General features: G+C 40.9%; 1 protein-coding gene across 8 annotated transcripts in view; it reads left to right on the forward strand.

Annotated features, from left to right (window-relative positions):
• Positions 1 to 12,244, forward strand: part of MBOAT1 (membrane bound O-acyltransferase domain containing 1) — a 103,862-nt gene that overhangs the window by 65,882 nt on the left and 25,736 nt on the right. The gene's annotated exons all lie outside the window — the stretch shown is intronic.

Raw genomic sequence — 12,244 nt, forward strand, 5'->3', positions numbered from 1 at the left:
AGCTGTTTATGAATCTTGAGGAATGGACACTGAAGCAGGGTGATTCCTCCTAACACATTGTATATTCACCATGTTCCTTCCTGGGGAATTTGGTCTGTTCTCTGCAGCAGCGTGAGGTCAGGCAGAGCCTGGGGTCTCCCCTCCAGTTGAATTGCACTTCCTTTCATGAGTTATCGGAGGGGAGGTAGTGAAATAAAGGTGTTGCAACTCACAGCTCAGTTCTGCGAACTTTGCAAATTTTGCGACTTAACTGTCCCACCTTGAAGAGGCTCGGGAAGCCAGAAGTGTTGGTTTTGGCCACAAAGACTGGTGTCCTGAAGTTTCTGTGACTGTGGTTTGGTCTTTCATGCATTGGTTCTTATCCTTGGGTTCCTGGGATTTTACGTTTCTCTCTGACTCGTCTCCTTTCTGCATTTCCCTCCCTGTATGTTGTGGAACATGGTTGTTGTTGAGTTTTTCTGAAACAAGTTCACAACTTTTTACTTTTTAATGACACGTTAGCAACATGTGGAAAATACGGGAGCAACAAAGATAACGATACAGCCAGGAAGTTACAGCATTAAACGTAATTTTTAATTTATTTTAATGTTTATTTATTTTTGAGAGAGAGGGAGAGAGCGAGAGAGCACATGAGCGGAGAAGGGGCAGAGAGAGGGAGACACAGAAGCCGAAGCAGGCTCCAGGCTCTGAGCTGTCAGCACAGAGCCCGATGCAGGGCTTGAACCGGTGAACCGTGAGATCATGACCTGAGCCGAAGTCGGATGCACAACTGACTGAGCCACCCAGGTGCTCCTAAAGTTCTGTCTTGAAGTTGAACCTGGTGTTTTAAAACAGCCTAACGAGATAGCTGTTCTCTTTGTAGCATGCTTCCAAACTGAAGAGCTTAACATACTTTATTATGTCTTTATTTATTTATTTATTTTTTTTTATTTTGGGGGAGAGAGAGAGAGTGAGTGTAAGTGCATGGCCATGAGTAGGAGAGGGGCAGAGAGAGAGGGAGACAGAGAATCCCAAACAGGCTCCACACTGTCAGAGCCCGACCGGGAGCTTGAACCCAGGGACTGTGAGATCATGACCTGAGCTGAAACCAAGAGCTGGACACTTAACTGAGCCACTCAGGCACCCCTATAAACGTCTTTAGGATAAGAGCACAGACAGGAATTGAGTGGGATTAGAGGAGATCAGCATTTGTGCCAAACAACATATATATGTTTTTAATTTGGGAGTAACAGCTAAACTCATACTTTAAATTACTCTGGGGCGTGGCATTTTATTTGACTTTCTGAAAGTAATCAGGTTTTTGTGGGCTGGACTGTTGTTAATGGCGAGGATACCACAGACAACACGCTTTTATTAGTGGCGAATAGCCTTTGTGTTTTCTCTGTGAATGTGGGCTGTTAAAAATACCAGAACATTTACTGTTCCCCTGCAGGACGCTCAACAGTTGCTGGTAATAAAGCGGGTACTTGATTCCTTTGAAGTGTGTGGAAGTGAGCTCATTCTTCTGTCTTGTTCCCAGAAGGGTACAAATTGATATTTCTGAGGGAAGCAGAAAGAAGCACCCTCATTTCCTCTTTGCAGGCTCGGCCGATTCAGGCAGCTAATTGCTCTCCCATCATGTTGGCAATTTGAGCTGCCCGTGTGTTTTTGAGAACAGTCTGAAACAAGAACGCTTATACACTGATAGTGGGAGTACAAATTGGTACCGTCCCCTTCTGGAAGGCAACTTAGCCATAAAATTTCAAGCAGGAATTTTTTTTTTAAGCTCATATTCTATGATAGGAGAAATTCCTAGGAATTGAATTACCTTAAGGAAATCAAATGTATTCCTAAGGGTGTTCAGCTGTTGTCAATAGTGAAAAGCTGTTAGCATCCTAAATGGTCCAAAAGAGGTGAATGATTAAATCATGGTACTAATACGTGTCCACTGAAAATGTTGTCTTCAAAGAATGTTTAAGGACACTGGAAAATGCTTACAATACAATGGAAAATCAAATCCACAAAACTAATACGTGACTTAAGACTCCCACTTTTAGGGGCGCTCAGTCCCTGACTGGGTGGCTCAGTCAGTTAAGCATCTGACTCTTGGTTTTGGCTCAGGTCATGGTCTCACAGTTCATGGGATCAAGCCCCACCTTGGGTTCTGTGCTAACAGCATGGAGCCTGCTTGGGATTCTGTCTCCCCCTCTCTGCCCCTCCCTTGCTGGTGCTCTTTCTCAAAATAAAAATAAACGTTCAAAAATAAAAGAAAAAAAAAGATTCCCATTTTTATGAACGTGGACATGCGTAGTAAGGCCTGGTAGGAAATAATCAAAATGCTGAGACAGTAGTTCTGTTGGGAGGTCTTTATTGGTGATTTTAATAATTGTTTTATTCTTTTATATGATTATAATGAGAAATCATAAATAATACTTAAATATATTTGCAAGTATGCATATTATGAATGCATATGCATGCATATTATGGTGAAATGGTCTAGAGGAGTAGAACAATACCCTTTGTGTTCCCTTTTACCTTACTGGGGCATAATAGAAATATCACTTGTCTGCACCCCTTGCTGCTAGAGATGATCATTTGTCTGGGAAATGTTTTCTTCTCTTGGTTTATGACATCCTGGCTCCTCCACCTGACCAACTCAGTATGTGCAAATAATTGGGTTTTATAATATGGGCAAAGAAGTCATGTCTGCAGGGAGATTTGCTTATTTCGTGCTTCTTCAGGCTTCTGTCAGCTCTTTGATAACTAGTATAGTCACTTGGAATTTAATTCCCAGACGTGAGTATAAGTTCTACCAAGTAAGTATATTTGGTGGGTGCCTATTAGAATGGAGAACTGATGATTCTGTTATTGTTGAGTGAGAGAGTGTGGAGATTACAACTTTGGAAAGATTAATGCGAAGGGTAAGCCTGTTCTACTCTGATTGACCACTGGATGGTTCCCAACAGATACTCGGTGAACTTTGAACTAAGTGGAGAAGAGTTCCCGCTACCCTTGGTTGTAGTCCTGGGGAGCTGATGGAACCATCTGTTTTGTTTGCTGTGACTTCTGGAGCCCTCCATATTCTTCCTGATGCTGGAAGAGTTGATAGGAGTTTGGTAACATTCTACTGAAGTTGTCATACCATCACCTCCTTCTTTGGTAATCCAGGGAGTGGGGGTTACCAGTGGGGCAGAAGCAACAGAGATGAGGGAGTACTGTCCGAGCCTCCTGTGTTCCTCAGCTGCTGAGTTAAGGCTACTAGTTGCATAGTTCATGTTGCATTTGGAGCCCCTGGTTGTGCAAGATGGCAGTCCCAGCCTAGGTTGCCGTTGATTGAAAGTTTGTCATATTCCTATTCTCCCACCCTGTCTAACTCAGGCTTGCCTGACTCTTTGCTTTCCTAATATATTAGTATTACAATATTACAATAAAAGAGGACTTTTATTATAAAGAAAAGAGTAATGAAAATGCAAAATATACTCTTTTGGATCTAAAATTACCTGTTGGAGGAAATAAGATCCTTGAATGTCAGATCTGGCGTGATGCTGGCCAGCCAACTTTATATCATTGCCCCGTCTCAGTTTTACCAGGACAGAGAACTTAACCACCCTAGCTCCAAAGAGTAAGGTAAACTAGGTAGGTTTTATTGGAATGTTGTTCAAAATTGAGTTTCTGTTTAATGTTTTAAAAGACAGGTTATTTTTTGGTGGGAGTTGATACGGAAAATAGACATGGACGAATGGGTACCACTTCTGGTAAATTGCCCGGAGTTTGTAGGAAGGCACTGATTTTCTGTGTGTGTGTGTGTGTGTGTGTGTGTGTGTGTGTGTGTAGGGAGTGGCATTGTTCCTTCTACCCTAATCACATCTCCATCTGCCTGTTTTCCCTTATTCATTTTTCTCTATATGTCTTTCTCCAAATTGGAACCATAATCAGAAAAAAAAAGTGATTTTCTTTCCTTATACATGTATAAATTTTTCCTTCTGTTGACTTTTAAAATTTCAGTATAATTAACATAGAGTGTCATATTAGTTTCAGGTGTACAGTATACTGAATCAATAATTTTATACATTACTCTGGGCTCATCATGATTAGTATAGTCTTAATTTCCTTCACCTATTTTACCAGTCCCCACACCCACCTCCCTCTGATAACCATCAGTTTGTTCTTTGTACTTAAGGGTCTGTTTTTTTGTTTGTTTCTTTTTAAGTTTTTGTTCGTTTGTTTTCTTTCTTAAAGTCCAAATAGGAGTGAGGTCATACGGTATTTGTCTTTTTCTGACTGACTTATTTCACTTAGCATTATACTCCCTAGATCCATCCATGTTGTTGCAAATGGCAAGATTTCATTCGTTCTTCTAGCTGAGCAATATTCCATTGCATGTATGTGTACATACTACATCTTCTTTATTCATTCATCTATTGATGGATGCTGGGCTGCTTTAATATTTTGGCCATGGTAAATAATTCTGCAGTAAACAGGGGTGCATATATTGTTTTGAATTAGTGTTTTTATATTCCTTGGTTAAATACCTAGTAGTTGAATTCCTGGATCATATGGTAATTTTACTTTTCACTTTTTGAGGAACCTCCATATGATTTTCCACAGTGGCTGCACCAGTTTGCATTCCCACCGATAGTGCACTAGGGTTCCTTTTTTTTTTCACATCCTCGGCAACACTTGTTATTTCTTGTGTTTTGGATTTTAGCCATGTTCATAAGTGTGAAGTGATATTTCATTGTGGCTTTGATTTGCATTTCCCTGATGATGAGTGATTTTGAGCGTCATTTTATGTGTCTGTTGACCATCTGCACGTCTTCTGTGGAGAAATGTCTGTTCGTGTCTTTTGCCCATTTTTAATTGGATTATTTGTTTTTTGGGTGTGGCGTTGTATCCGTTCTTTATACGTTTTGGATATTAACCCTTTATTGGATATGTCATTTGAAAATATTCTCTGCCATTCTGTAGGTTGTCTTTTAGTTTTGGTGATTGTTTCCTTTGCTGTGAAGAAGCTTTTTATTTTGATATAGTCCCACTAGTTTATTTTTGCTTTTGTTTCCCTTGTCTCAGGAGATCTATCTAGAAAAATGTCACAGCCAATGTCAGAGAAATTACTGCCTGTACTTTCTTCTAGGATTTTGATGGTTTTGGGTCTCATATTTAGGTCTTTAATCCATTTTGAGTTTATTTTTGTGTATGATGTGAGAAAATGGTCCAGTGTCATTCTTTTGGATGTAGCTTTCCAGTTTTCCCAACACCAGTTGCTGAAGAGACTTTTTCCCATTGCGTATTCTTTCTTCTTTTCTCAAAGATTAATTGAACATAAAATTGCGGGTTTCTTCTGGGCTCCTTTGTGTTCTATTGAAATGTGTGTCTATTTTTGTGGCAGTACCTTACTATTTTGATTATTACAGCTTAGTAATATAACTTGAAGTCTAGAATAGTGATACCTCCAGCTTTTTCTTTTTTCAAGATTTGTTTTTGAAATTTAGGTCCTTTTGTGGTTCCATACAAATTTTAGGATTCTTTATTCTAGTTTTGTGAAAAATGTTGGTATTTTGATAGGGAGTACAGTAAATCTGTGGATTGCTTTGGATAGTATAGACATTTTACCAATATTTGTTCTTCCAGTCTGTGAGCATGGAATATTTTTCCATGTGTTTCTGTTGTCTTCAATTTCTTTCATTAATATTTTATAGTTTACAAAGCACAGGTCTTTCACCTCCTTGGTTAATTTCTTCCTAGGTATTCTGTTATTTTTGGTGCAGTTGTAAATGGGATTGTATTTTTAAATTTTCTTTCTGCTACTTCATTATTAGTGTATAGAAATGCAACAGATTTCTGTACATTGATTTTGGATCCTGCAATCTTCCTGAATTTCCTTATCAGTTCATAGTTTTTTGTTAGACTCTTTCAAGTTTTCTATATATGGTTCATGTCATATGCAAATAGTGGAAGTTTTACATCTTGGTTACCGGTTTATATGCCTTTTATTCCTTTTTTTTTTTTTTTTTTTGTCTGATTGCTGTGACTGGGACCTTCTGTATTATGTTGAATAAAAGTGGTTGGACACTTTTGTGGACATCCATGGCTTGTTCCTGATCTTAGGGGGAAAACTCGGTTTTTCACCATTGAATATGATGTTAGTTGTGGGTTTTTTATATATGGCCTTTATTATGTTGAGGTACGTTCCCTCTTAGCCTACTTTAAGAGTTTTTATCATGAATAGATATAGTACTCTGTGAAATGTTTTTTCTGCATCTTGAAATGATCACATGATTTTTATCCTCTTATTGATCTGATGGATTTGTGAGTATTGAACTACCCTTGCATTCTGGGAATAAATGCCACTTGATTGTGGTAAATGATTTTTTTAACATGTTGTTGGATGTAGTTTGCTAATATTTTGTTGAGGCTTTTTGCATCTATGTTTATCAGAGATATTGGCCTGTAGTTCTCTTTTTTTTTTTCTTTGTTTGTAGTGACTTTATCTGATTTTGGTATCAAGGTAGCACAGGCCTCATAGAAGAAATTTGGAAGTTTTCTTTCCTCTTGTATTTTTTTGGATTATTTGAGAATAATAGGTATTAACTCTTCTTTAAATCGTTGGTGGAATTAACCTATGAAGCTGTCTGGTCCTGGAGTTGAGATTCAATTTTATTGTTGGTAATTGGTCTGTTCAAAATTCCTATTTCTTCCTGATTCATTTTTGGGAGGTTGTATGTTTCTAGTAATTTATCCATTTCTTCTAAGTTGTCCATTTTGTTGACATATGATTTTTCATAATATTCTGTTGTAGTCCTTTGTATTTCTGTGGTGTTGGTTGTTATTTCTTCTCATTCAATTCTGATTTTGTTTATTTGAATTCTCTTTCTTTTTTGATGAGTCTGGCTAATGGTTTATCAATTTTATTGATGTTATCTGTGGAATTATTTATCTCTCCTTCTGTTATGAATGATAACCTTGCTGGATGGAGTATTTTTAACCGGAGATTTTTTCCTTGCAGCATTTGAATATATTGTACTACTCCCTTCTGGCCTGCAAAGTTTCTGCTGAAAAATCTATTGATAGCCTTGTGGGGTTTCTGTGTATGTAATAATTTTCTTTTGCTGTTGTAAAATGTTTCTCTTTACCACTATGTTTTGCCATTTTAATTTTTAATGTCTTGGTGTGGACCTCCTTGGGTTGATTTTTGGGTGGTGCTCTCTGGCTTCCTGGATTTGGAGTTCTGTTTCCTTTCCCAGATTAGGAAAGTTTTCACCCAGTATTTCTTGACATAAATTTTCTTCCCCCTCTTCTCTTTCTTCTCCTTCCAGGACCCCTATAATGTGAGTGTTTTTATGTTTTATGGTGTCACTGAGTTCCCTTAGTCTATTCTTATTTTTTATTATTCTTTTTTCTCTCTCCTGTTCAGCTTGATTGCTTCCATTACTCTGTCCTCCAGTTCACTGACCCATTCTTCTGCTTTCTCTAGTCTAGTCTACTATTTATTCCTTCCTGTATAAATTTTAGTTACTGAGTTCTTTATCTCTGATTGGCTCATTTTTATGTTTTCTCTTTGTTGAACATATCACTGAGATCCTCCACTCTTTTCTCCAGTCCCATGAGTATCTTTATGAACATTACTTTCTCTCTCAGGCATATTACTTATCTCTGTTTCATTTGGCTCTCTTGCTGTGATTTTTGTACTGTTCTTTCATTTGGAACATAGTCCTCTGTCTCATTTTGTCTAACTCTCTGTGTCTGTTTCTTTGTGTTAGGAAAGTCAGCAGTGTCTCCTGCTGTTGAAAGCAGTGGCATTATGAAGAAGGGGTCCCTTAGTGCCCTACAGTGCAATGTTCCATGTTCACCAGAACCTGGTGCTTTATGGTTTTGCTTCCTCTGTGTGTTGAGCGCACCCTATTGTTGTGACTGAGCTGCATTTGCCTTCAGACCAGTTGTCTGCAGTGGCTCTCTTTGCCCGTTGTGGGCAGGATCTGGTCCCTGTGTGTCTAATGGGCCAGTTGGGCTACCTCGGGCTTGAGTCGGGTCAGACCAGGAATTTTTCAGAGCTGTGGTCACACTGAACTGCAGGGTGCTCTTCCCGTTTTGTCCCCTGCCAGGCTCTAGTTGGTGTGTGGGGTCTGCAGTCAGACCCGATGTCTGCCCCAGCCCACTGCTGGGGCCAGAGTCTAACTGGTGTGTGTGGTTATCTTCTTCTACCTGCCTCCCCAAGGCAGGAGTCACTTAGAGTGGGCTGGCCCCTGTGGCAGTTGCTTGCACAATGCCAGCTTGTGGGGCTGCTTTGGATGGACTCCTGCCAAGGGCAGATTAGATGGGGCAGGAGAGTGGGGGTTGTGCGGTATCACCAAGCTAATTGGAGAGTATTTGCGCCGGTTCCCACAGGTGTCCTATTTAGGCAGGGATGTAGGGGAGAGAAATGGCGCCCGCCAGCTGTTTTGTGTTTGGAGAAGACTCCTAAAGATCCCTGCCTCTCAAGCACACGCTCTGAGATTAGTAAATCTCCTTCCTGTATACCACAGTATACCCCAGGTATTTTTCAAATTGCTGCTTCTGTGCTGTATCTCAGCAGGCCTGTTTGTCATGCTGTCTCTTTAGGGTCCAGGACTCCGTCTCCTATGAAGCTCCAGCTGTCCCAGAGCTGAGCCTGCCGGTTTTTAAGGTTCTAGGTGTTACGTGCCGCTGGTTTTAAGGACTGCTGGCGTTAAGCCGCCGTGGTTTTCAAAGCAAAACGTGAGGGGGGTTTATTTTCCCGGTGTCTGGTGTGGGGTCTGCTCTTCTCCATGCTCACAGTGCCCCTCCTTCCCACAGACAGTCTCATGGGTCAGTTTGGTTCCCAGCCGTGTTTGCACACTTCCTACTCTTTTCAGTGGGGCCTCTTCTCTCCGTTTAGCTGTGGTGACCCTGTTCTGTCAGTCTTCAGGTCCTTGTTTGGGTCCTCTACACCGATGTGGCTGTTGTCTGGCTGTATCCATGGGATGAGGTGAGCTTAGGATCCTCCTATTTTAGCATCTTCCCCAGAAGTTGGCCTGTTTATCTTTTTTATTTCTTAATCATGAAAAATGTTATCGGACAAAAGAGAAATGGCCCTGCCTCCACCACGCTGGACTCAAACCTCGATTTCAGATTGACCGGATGGTTCCCATGGATGCAAGGGCAGCGCCTGCTACTGGTGAGTGCGTGCAAACCCCAGCACAAGGCGCACTTCTCAGCGGTGGAAAATCCGAGTACAACTCAAGTTTTAAGGCCTCGTTGTTCTGCGGAAGTTCGTTGGCTGCATCAAGGAGCCTTTTTGCGTCCTTCCTGTACTTGTAGTTGCTCGTGTGTGCCGCGTTTTGCATTTTTGCAAAAAGTAAGCATGAGTTCCAATCATCATCGACATGTCTTGGACTATTTTGGGTTTTGACTGAAATACAACATGGATGGTATTTGAGTTTCATCTTTTAAGTCAGTAACTTTACGGATTTGACTCTCAAATCTCATAACTTGGGCATTCTGAATTTGGCATCTCATCTACTCATAAGTTTAAATAAATGGATCAATGAAAAATGTTGAGATAGGAAGGCTTCTGAGCAAGAGCATATGGCACTCCTCCTTACATGCATAGAAGAGTGAGTATGTGGGAGGATTCTAACTCCACTTCCTCTTGGTGAGATCTAATTCACATATCCTACAGTTCACTCATTTCAAGAGTACGATTCAGGGATGCCTGCCTGGCTCGGTCAGTTAAGCGTCCGACTCTTGATTTCAGCTCAGGTCATGATCTCACCATTTGAGTCTGAGCCCAGCGCTGACAGTGTGGAGCCTGCTTGGGATTCTCTCTTTCTGCCTCTCTCTCTCTCTGCCCCTCCCATGCACACCTTCTCCAAAATAAATAAATAAACTTTAGAAAATTAAAGATTAAAAAAAAATTTGAAGAATACAATTGAGTGATTTTGAATGTGTTCACAGAGTGGATTTACAGAGTGCAACCATTACCATAATTAATTATATGACATTTTCATCACCCTCCCAGAGAAACCGGTATGCATTAGCCCTCAGTCTTCATTTCCTCCCAACTGCCCCAGCCTTGGGCAACACTTCCTTTCTCTATGGGTTTGCCTGTCCTAGGTATTTCATGTCAGTGGAACCGTGCAATATATGACTTTTGTGTTTGGCTTCTTTCATTTAGCATAATGTTTTTTTTTGTTGTTGTTGTTGTTTTTTTAAGATTTTTTTTTTTCAATGTTTATTTATTTTTGGGACAGAGAGAGACAGAGCATGAACGGGGGAGGGGCAGAGAGAGAGGGAGACACAGAATCGGAAACAAGCTCCAGGCTCTGAGCCATCAGCCCAGAGCCCGACGCGGGGCTCAAACCCACGGACCGCGAGATCGTGACCTGGCTGAAGTCGGACGCTTAACCGACTGCGCCACCCAGGCGCCCCGAGCATAATGTTTTTAAGGACCATTTGTATTATAGCATGTGTCAGGACTTCATTGTTTTTATTGCTGAATAATACTCTATTGTGTAGACATACCACATTTCATTTACTCATTCATCAGTTGGTGGACATTTGGGTTATTTCCCTTTGGGCTATTACGAATAATGTTGCTCTGAACATGTGTGCCCAAGTTTTTGTGTAAGTGTATTTTTATTTTTCATGGGTATGTTCCTAGGCGTGGGATTGCTTGGTTATACGGCGATTCTACGTTTAACCTTTTGAGAAACTGCCGGACTGTCTCAAGTAGCTTATACTAGGGCGCCTGGGTGGCTCAGTCAGTTAAGCGTCCGACCTTGGTTCAGGCCATGATCTCATGGTTTGTGAGTTCGAGCCCCGCATCGGGCTCTGTGCTGACAGCTCAGAGCCTGGAGCCTGCTTCAGAGTCTGTCTCCCTCTCACTCGGCCCCTCCCCTGCTCACACTCTGTCTCTGTCTCGAAAATAAATAAACATTAAAAATAAAAAAGTAGCAGGTACCATGTAATATTCCCACTGGCAGTGTATGAGGGTTCTCCAGCTCCTGGCCAATGCTTGTTATCTGTCTTTTTGATTCTAGTCATCCTGGTGGTTGAGAAGGGGCACATGATTTGATTTGCATTTCTTCGATGGCTGATTATTGTTGAGCATCTTTTCATCTGCTTCTACCTCGGCCAGAGCAACTTCTTACCATTTGTATATCCTTTCTAGAGAAATGTCCATGCAGATCCTTTGGCCATTTTTAAATTATATTACTGTCTTATTCTTATTGAGTTGTAAGAGTTCTTTATATATTCTAGTGCCAAGTCCCTTATCAGATGTGTGATTTACGCATGTATTCAGCACATTCTGTGAACTATCTTCTCACTTTCTTGATGGTGTGTGTCATTTGAAGCACAGGATTTTAAGTTTTAATGATACCCATTTAATCTATAATTTTCTTTTGTTACCTGTGAAGTTACAGGTTATTGGCGTTGCATTTAAGAAACCATCACCAAGGGGCACCTGGGTGGCCCAGTCGGTTAAGCATCTGACTTCGGCTCAGGTCATGATTTCCTGGTTCATGAGTTTGAGCCTCACGCCAGGCTCTGTGCTGACAGCTGGAGCCTGGCAACCGTTTTGGATTCTGTCTCTCTCTCTCTGCCCGTCCCCTGCTCACGCTCTGTCTCTCTCTCTCTCTCTCTCTGTCTCAAAAAATTATTAAAAAAAAAGAAACCATCACCCAACCTAAGGTCATAAAGATTTATGCCTGTGTTTCCTTCTAAGAGATTTATGGTTTTAGCCTGCATTTAGGTATTCGATGCAGTTTTAATTACTTTTGTATCTTTTTTTATGTGACTAGTTGTGCCATCACTATTTAAGAAAATTGTTCTTGCCTCTATTGAATTATCTTGGCATCCTTGTTGACATGATGCCACTTCTTAGGCAAGTTTTTATTTGAGGTCTTTTTTCAGATTAGGATTGGTGTTATTTTTGGTCACTAAACGGTTTATGGACAGGTGGCTGCGTTTCACAAATGAATCTTTTACTACGGAAAAAGTACGTGCAAGAATTGCCTTTACTAGAACAACACATGGCAGAAGATACTAGAATGAAGAAGCCAGAATATGTACCTCATCCAGGCGGAAGCAGGGCGCTGGATTTAGGTGTCCCCCCAACTGATGCTGCTCATACGTTACTGTGCATCTGAGTTCCCTGGAGATCTTGGTAAGATGCAGGTCTCCATTCTCTGGTTCCAGAACGAAGTGTACGAGTCTGCATTTTTAGCGAGTTCCAGACAACGTAGTCGGTGCCGGGACTGGAATTGTA

This window comes from Felis catus, chromosome B2 (assembly GCF_018350175.1).
Source record: "Felis catus isolate Fca126 chromosome B2, F.catus_Fca126_mat1.0, whole genome shotgun sequence".
In the NCBI taxonomy this organism is placed as follows: Eukaryota; Metazoa; Chordata; class Mammalia; order Carnivora; family Felidae; genus Felis; species Felis catus.